The 8231-nt window shown below is 43.3% G+C and overlaps 1 pseudogene; it reads right to left on the reverse strand.

Annotated features, from left to right (window-relative positions):
• Positions 1-3957: 3957 nt before the first annotated feature.
• On the reverse strand, positions 3958-4857 carry LOC116097680 (annotated as a pseudogene).
• Positions 4858-8231: the final 3374 nt, after the last annotated feature.

The following is an 8231-nucleotide window of genomic DNA, read 5'->3' on the forward strand; positions in this document are numbered from 1 at the left end:
ATTTGCAAATCTACCCTGTCCTAGTAGCATATCTCAATCCCAGGCAGGATTTCCTACAGCGTGATTTGCAGCAGCTTGCTCACTAGCATACTCAATCAAAAATGCCTTCTAATCCAAATACTGCCCCGGGCTCAGGCAAGCGCGAGCCAGTTGCTCCAGTCACTTGGCGTCATGCAATGTCTATTAATGTCTATTAAGAGCCTCCACCTGAGCTAAAGTAAAAGAGGCAGTAATGCCATAAGTATGAACAGATTCAGCCAAGGATTTAATTACTTTAAAATCGAGCGGTTCCTCATATCTGTTTCTTTGAGCATCTTGAAAAACTGCGCAGGCGAGCTGGAACACCACTCGCCAAACCTCTGGGCAAAAGGAGCAGCCTGAACCCCCACTGTTGATTGGATTATAGAGGGAGGCTCTGACAGCACGCAGCCTTGGGGGCCCGTGTCATTCTCTGGGCCCTTCTTCCTGCACTTCTCTTTAATAGAGCTTCTCTCAATCTTCTCAATCAAAACCTGTAATTCCTCATCTGTATCAGACCACTCGGTATCTGAAGCTCCCTTCTCTGACTTCACAGATCGCTCTTAATTCCGATGCTCTAATGCGGCTTTCCCCTCTTCCACGGCCTTATAACAGCACTGATCTTCCAAACAGCTCCTAACGAGCTTCCACACAGGCCTTACCCCTGCTTTCAAAATACCCTGGTCCCAGGAGAAATCTAGGTCCTTCCCTAGCTTATCCCAGCATGAAAGGGTGAGGTTCCCAGACACCACGAACCAAGGGGCAGCAGTGTCACACTCACTAAGGAACCTCTCCAGTGTGCTCTTCTTAATTTCTAAATTTTTTGACAATAACAGCTCTTGAAGAGCCAGAAAAATTGGGTGCGATTGCGAGGCGCCCATCTTCACTTTTGTTTTACTTTTGGTTCGCTACTCCATGAAACTTTATCGCTCCTTCTCGGAGTCCTTATAGCCTCTACTTCCGAGGTCCTTATTGCTCCAACTCCCGAGGTCCTTATTGCCTCTACTTCTGAGGTCCTTATTGCCTCTACTTCCGAGGTCCTTATTGCCTCTACTTTGAGGTCCTTATTGCCCCAACTTACCTGGGAACTTACCAACCGGCTGCCCTGACTGCAAAAAGTTCTGAGTCTCCTCATGTGAAGGAGGAATGAGTTCCCCGTTCGGGCCTCCACTTACAGTGTCCGTCTAGACCAGGAAGAAAGACGCAACCTATGAGCTCTTCTTTTAACAGTTTATTCAGGAACCTTGAACAATCTTCAGCACCAAGGGCAAGACCCTCGGCCGTTAAGCACTCCCAAGTTTAGCCAATCCCAATGGGCCATGTGGCGAAAGCGGATAGGTCACCAAATGCAGAATGAGACTGCTAGCTCTTGGGATGGCAGAAGCCAGTGCCGTCTTGGGACGTGGCTCAAGCGGCTTTCCACATAGGAGGTTTTTGCTTTTTGCATTTTCTTTGACTGTTGTGTAAATGTTTTCTATGGTATCTTCTGCACCTGAGATTCTCCATTCTATCTCTTGTGTTCTGTTGGTGATGCTTGCATCTGTGACTCCAGTTCTCTTTCCTAGGTTTTCCATCTCCAGGGCTGTCTCCCTTTTTGTTTTCTTTATTGTTTCTATTTTCATTTTTAGATCCTCAATGGTTTTGTTCAATCCCTCACCTGCTTGATGGTGTTCTCTTGTATTTCTTGAAGGGAGTTATTTATGTCCTTCTTAAATTCCTCTATTATCCTCATGAAATGAGAATTTCAATCCTAATCTTGCTTTATAGATGTGTTGGGGTATTCTGGACTTACTGTGGTGGGAATACTGGGTTCTGATGTTACTAAGTCAAATTGGTTTCTGTTGCTTATGTTGTTACACTTGCCTCTCACAATCTGGTTATCTCTGGTGTTAACTGGCATCCCTGCCTCTGACTGGAGCCTGTCCTTCCTGTGATCTTGTGATCCTGTGATCCTGTGATCCTATGATCCTGTGATCCTGGATGTGTCAGAATACCAGGAGAGTCTAGCTGTAACTGAGGTGTTGGTTGTATAGTTTTATATCCTGAGCAGAGGCTCTGTTCCCAGAACAGGTGGTTTAAAGAAAGTTGGTTAAAAGAAAGTTGTGATGTTTTAAATGAATGTAATACCATTTTCCAAAAACTTTCTCAGAAATACATTGCCTAAGATAGTTATAAAAAAACATTCCACCTTGAAAAGATTATTATTGACAGAAGACAAAACAAATTTACCATAAATCTCATAGTAAATACTGAAGTGAAGATGCTTTCCTTAACTTAATGGGTAATGTGCCATTAATTCATAGCTTTATTGAATTATCAGTAAACACAGAAAAGGCCACTAGACAAAACTATCTACTCTTTCTTCTGGAATGAAAATTTTCTGCATAATATCATGGCAGGTTCTCTTTCCTCTGCCAGATATTTGTATGTCCTCAAAGGACCTAGTCTTGTTCTTTATCTATGATAAATACTGAATCCTTAAAATAGTATTTTGTATGCTTATTGTTCTTGTCACAAATTATTCTCTATTTTACCTGTTCATCTGTATGACACAATTCCAGTAATCATTTAATGGGTTTCAGTATTCACATGGGGTATACTTAAATAATAATAATATTTTTTTGCTTGTATTAATCACAATCCAACACATATAATATTTCACCCCCCAAATCACAAAGAGATATGTACAAATGGATTCTGGAGTGAATAGACAAAGAGTAGGGACTTTCAGAATTAATACTAAATATTCAGACACAATACCATAAATTCAGAATATATATAGAATTACATATTCTATGCTTCATGATGATGGTTTATTTCTATGCAGACTTGATTATTAAAAGTTTTGCACCAGTCAAATATTAGCATATTTGAAGGTCACTGAGGATAAGCCTCTCTATCAAATCTTGATATTTGGCAAACTAGAACCTGAAATTGCAAGATTTTTTTTTTCATCTCTGTCTTTATTCGCAAGGCAGTTTGAGCCTAAGGGGGCACTTCTGCCCTCAGAGCTCATCTTCCTACTGGCTACCTATGACACACACAGCTCTAACACTACCTCGCACAGGTAGATACTATCATGACCCCCCTGATGGTTCAGCTCTCCTGTGATCTCACTACCTACTCCCAGGGCCAAGAATGGGTGTGGGAATATCAACATCCTCACTGGACAGACTGACATTGAATAAAGATGGTTCTGGTGGCTGTTTCAGGGCTAATTGCACAGCCCAAAGGCCAATACCACAAACTCTGTTCCAACACCAGACATTGAGTTCCCATGATATCAAAGACAGGACGGGCACAGATGGATTAATGTCTGTGTCTGCTGCCCAGGCTGAGGATGGAGCTAGATAGGACACAAAATTAGGACTGGCTGATGGCTGTGATCACAGAGGAGCAGCTGGGAAGAAGAGACATGGATGGTCCACAAGCAAGGCAGAAGTCACAGGCCTCAGTCCTATGTGACATAGGCCACTGGAATAAGGCAAGCAGGGGCACCTGCTGGGACCTGCAATCCAAGCATGGACATGGGACACTGGTGCCCAGCTGGGGCTGGCAGTGGACACTTCCAGGGGGATGAGAGTCAGCTACTCAAGGTATTTTAGGATGAACACGCAGGGTGGGGCCTGAGACCTGAGGACCCAGGCTGTCTCTCAATGGTTCCACACACCCATCCCAATCTCTCTCTTGCAGCTTCCCTAGATGGCTGGAGGAATTGTGCTGATATTTAGTCATCTGTAGACTCTTCCAGGAAGGTTTGAGGCCAGTAAAAGTACAAAAAACAGAGGGGGCGTGGGGGTAGAAATGAAGGAAAAAACAAGGTGGGGGATGAGTCAGTCTTAACATTCAAGTCCAGATTTTCTCATGAGCTGCTTAACAGAGAAAATGCTAAAAACACCAGGAGGCCGCATACCGAAGGGACTACTCAGGTCAGCATCCTCACTCTTGCTGCTCCTCTTGGCTGGCACTGGGTGTCTGAGTGCACATCACTCAGCTCCAGGTTTGCTCCAAGAACTCTGGGTTCTGCAGCTGCATCTGCTATGCAAACTGCTGGCCCGCCTCGATGAGGCTGGCCAGATCACTCTACTGTAGATTGCTAACTGGAGTTCCCAGAGGGCTATGGCCTCCAGAGATCATGCCCAACATGAGCTGCTGTAGCTGGGGTCTGTTCATTAAGCCAAGCCATGGTGATGAAGTGTGGGTTGTTCAGCAGGCCAGCTATGCCCAAGCTGTCCATGCCACCACACCAAGCTGTGGGGCTTGGCGCCTCCCGTAACTTCAGCTTTGCAGTCTTCAGGTTGGACTTATATGTGTAGATTTCAGGCTCCAGCTCCAGGACCTTCTTGTAGTATTCCACAGCTTCTACATGTTTATTAAGGCTGGACGGCACAAGGCCCATGAGGCCGTAGGCCTGGCTGTACCTGGGATCGATACCAATGACATGCTCACAGTCCTGCACAGCCCCCACTAGTTCCCCAGCTTTCTATAGGCCAGGGCTCTGTTACAGAAGTAGACAGTGTAGCCACCTCAAAGTTCTGCAGCTTCATCTGCTCGTTACCTTCCCTTTTGAAGTACTTGCCTCAGCTGAGTCTTCCTTAGACGGTGGTGTCCTGTCAGGGCCCCTCGGGTCCTGTGGCATCTCCTGTTTGCTGGCAGTAGCTGCTTCAAATATCTCGGGCAGAGTCTGGAGGAGAGAAAGGTCACTGTCCTCCAGTGTCACGCTTGAAGGCTCTCTCCAGACACTGGATGGCAACCCGTAGGCTGTCCTGGGCTCAGGAGACTGCAGCTGGCTATGCCGAACTGGATGATGGCATAGGCCAGGCATTTCCTGTTGATCATCTCGAGGCTGGTGAGGTGACATTGCATGCCCAGGGTATCTTAGTTGACTGAAGCAAGATTTTTATTATCTGTAAATAGAATGGGATCTGAGTCATATCTCTGCTCATAGTTAGAGCCATGGCATCATTAACTACCCAAAAGGTCATACATCACTGCCTAGACAGAGTCATTTTATAAAGAACAAAATCATACCATTGTTCTTTTCTTAATAATTTAATCCACATGAGCTTCTCAATCATTTAGAAAAAAAAGAGTCACCCAAGACTCACCTGGTCCAGCTTTTAAGAAGATTATGAAGCTAACTTAAAAATGTAACTTGGCACAAGGGTGCCTTTGGGCACTCTCCACTCATCTCTTGACAGGATATTCTGCACAGCAATCTTTATAGATATTTTCATTTTTTCTTTTATCCCCATTACATAATTAATTTATTCACTTTACATCCATATCGCAGCTTTCCCACTTCCAATCGCTCCTCACATCCCCCAGCCCCAACTTTTTCTCCTCTGAGAAGGGGGAGCCCTACCCCTACTCCCATCTATGTTTCATCCAGCAACCTGTGCTTCTAGTCACTGCAAGACTAGGCCTTCCACTGAAACCAAACAAGGCAGTTAAGTTAGGGGAATGGGATTCACAGGCAGGCAACAGATTTATGGACAATCTCAGCTCCCATTTTTGGGACCTGCAGGAAGACCAGAGAGCACATCTGTTACATGTTTGTTAGAAGCAGAGCTTAGGTCCATGTATGCACTTTGGTTGGTAGCACAGTCTCTGGGAGCCCCCAAGGTTTAAGGTTAGTTGACTTTGTTGGTCTTCCTGTGGAGTTCCTACCCTCTCAGTTCCCTCAATCCTCCCCGCAACTCTTCCACAAAATTCTCTATGCTCCAACTGATGTTTGGCTGTGGGACTTTGCCATCTATTTCAGTCAGATACTTGGTGGAGCCTCTCAGATGACAATTATACTAGCCTCTTGTCTTTAAGCATAACAGAGTATCATTAATGGTTTTAGCAATTAGTTCCTGCCTAGAGGATAAGTCTCAAGTTGGGCTCATAATTAGTGGGTCATTTCCTCAGTATCTGCTCCATCTTTGTCCATGCATGTACAGGACAAATTCTGTACATGCAGAAAATTTTGTGTGGATTGGTGCCTTTATCCCTCTACTGGGAATCCTGCATGTCTACAGAATGTGGACACTTCAGGTTCCTTATCTTCCATAGCTAGGAGTCTCAGTTAAGGTCACCTGGACTACCAGGAGCCTCTCCCATCCCAGAGCTCTGGGACTACTGGACATTTTCTTATCCTTGAGAGTGATGACACACTGTACCATGGAATACCAACTCTACCTGTCTTCTACCCTACACCTTGTTTCACATGATTTGTTTTAATGTAGATCATAAGAACTTTGGGGCTTAGGAGAGGTTAAAGGGACATAATAATGTGGAAGTCATCTGTTGTATTTGAAAACTGCATTTTATAAAATATTCGAGGAGTAAAGTAAACTTTATCTAAATAGAAGATACTACTCTGTGTCTGTGAAGAGATTGTCTCATTCATTTTAATCCATAGTGAGAAACAAATTTATATTTATCTCAAAGTGGCACAAACAGCAGGAAATGAGTACTGGATTCTTTAAGACTTCACTTGTTCTAAGTTTATTCTTTCCAGACCATAAATCAATGTCCAATTCAATCTATTAAATCAAGTATAGCGATTGTTTTCATCAATAATTATATCATAAAGTTATTTCTTATTTATTTACATCCCAAATGCTGTTCCCCCTCCATCTCCCTCTCTCTCTCACACACAGACTGTTTTCACTCCATCCCCTCCCTTGTCAGAACGCCTTGGCGCCTCCTGTAACTTCAGCTTTGCAATCTTCAGGTTGGAGTATACCCCACCATGGCACATCATGTCTCAGCTAAATTAGGTCCATCCTCTCTCACTAAGGCCAGAGAAGGTAGCCATGAAGACTGAGCTGCCTGTCTACTACATTTGTGCTGGTGTCAGGAAGGGAGAGGGTTTGGCTTGTTTCAGCTAGTGCATGTTCTTTGATTGGCGGCTAAGATTCTGAGAGCTCCCAGGGGTCTAAGTTTGTTGATTCTGTTGGTCATCCTATTGGGTTTTCATATACTTTAGGGACCTCAATCCTCCACTCGGCTCTTCCATAAATATCCCTGAATTCCATCTAATGTTTGGCTATGGGTACCTGCATCTGCTTCAGTCTGCTACTAGATACAGTCTCTCAGAGGATAGTTATGCTAGACTCCTGTCTGTAAGCATTATAATATTATTAATGTTAGGGACTGGTGCTTGCTCATAGCATAGGTTTTGAGCTTGGTTGGTTATAGTTTGGCCCTCCCCTCAGTTTCTGTTCCACCATGGTATTTTAGACAGGACAAATTTGGGGTGGAAAGTTTTGGGGATGGGTTGGTTTCTCCATCCTTCTACTGGGGGTCTTGCCTACCTATATACAGGAGGTGGCCTCTTCAGGTTTCATGTTCCCACTCTTAGGCATCTCAACTAAGGTCACCAGCATTGACTCCTGGGAGCTTCGCCTATGTCATGTCCCTGGTAATTCCTAGAGATTCTCCCTTTCCCATATCCCTGGCAGTTGCAGATCTCCATTAATTTTCCTTGCCCTATGAGTCTCCTCCTGTTTCTCTCCACACCTGATCTTACCTCCCCCAGTTCCCTTTCTTTCTCTGCCTCCTATGACTACTTTGCTTCCCCTTTCTAAGTATGTTTACCTTTTTTGGGTCTCTGCAGTTTATCATGTGTATTCTGTATTTTATGGGTAATATCCACATGAGTACATACCATACCCTGTATTTTTGGGCCTGGGTTACCTCACTCAGGGTGATATTTTCTACTTCCATCAACTTGCCTGTGAAATTCATAATGTCCTTGTTTTTAATGGCTGATTAGTATTCTATTTCTTTCAAATAAGTACTTCTTAATATTTCTCATGGACTTACCCTTCCACAGATGATCATTTACTTTTTTATTTTAAAAGTAATGACATTTATTAATTATTTGCAAGTATGATATCTGTTTTCTCATTGCATGTTATAGCAATGATTTTTACTTATACTCTTGTAGACTTTTTTTGATATTTATTGGTAGTAGTAGTAGTAGACATAGAATCAGGACTTCTTACACGAGCATATATAATATCACTTTGCTATGTGCTGAACTAAATTTTTTCTTTCAGTTTACTTTAATAGTACAATAAATTATAGACTCTACTTAATAAGTACTTGACAAATAAGCTTTGGTAATAAATGTGAAGCTAACATATAGCAAGAAAGCATAGCTTCCATATAAACACCAAAGGAAATAGTGTGGATGCAATGGAAAATGTCTGATTTGGTAA

The sequence above is a fragment of the Mastomys coucha genome, unplaced genomic scaffold (genome assembly GCF_008632895.1).
Source record: "Mastomys coucha isolate ucsf_1 unplaced genomic scaffold, UCSF_Mcou_1 pScaffold2, whole genome shotgun sequence".
Classification (NCBI taxonomy): domain Eukaryota; kingdom Metazoa; phylum Chordata; class Mammalia; order Rodentia; family Muridae; genus Mastomys; species Mastomys coucha.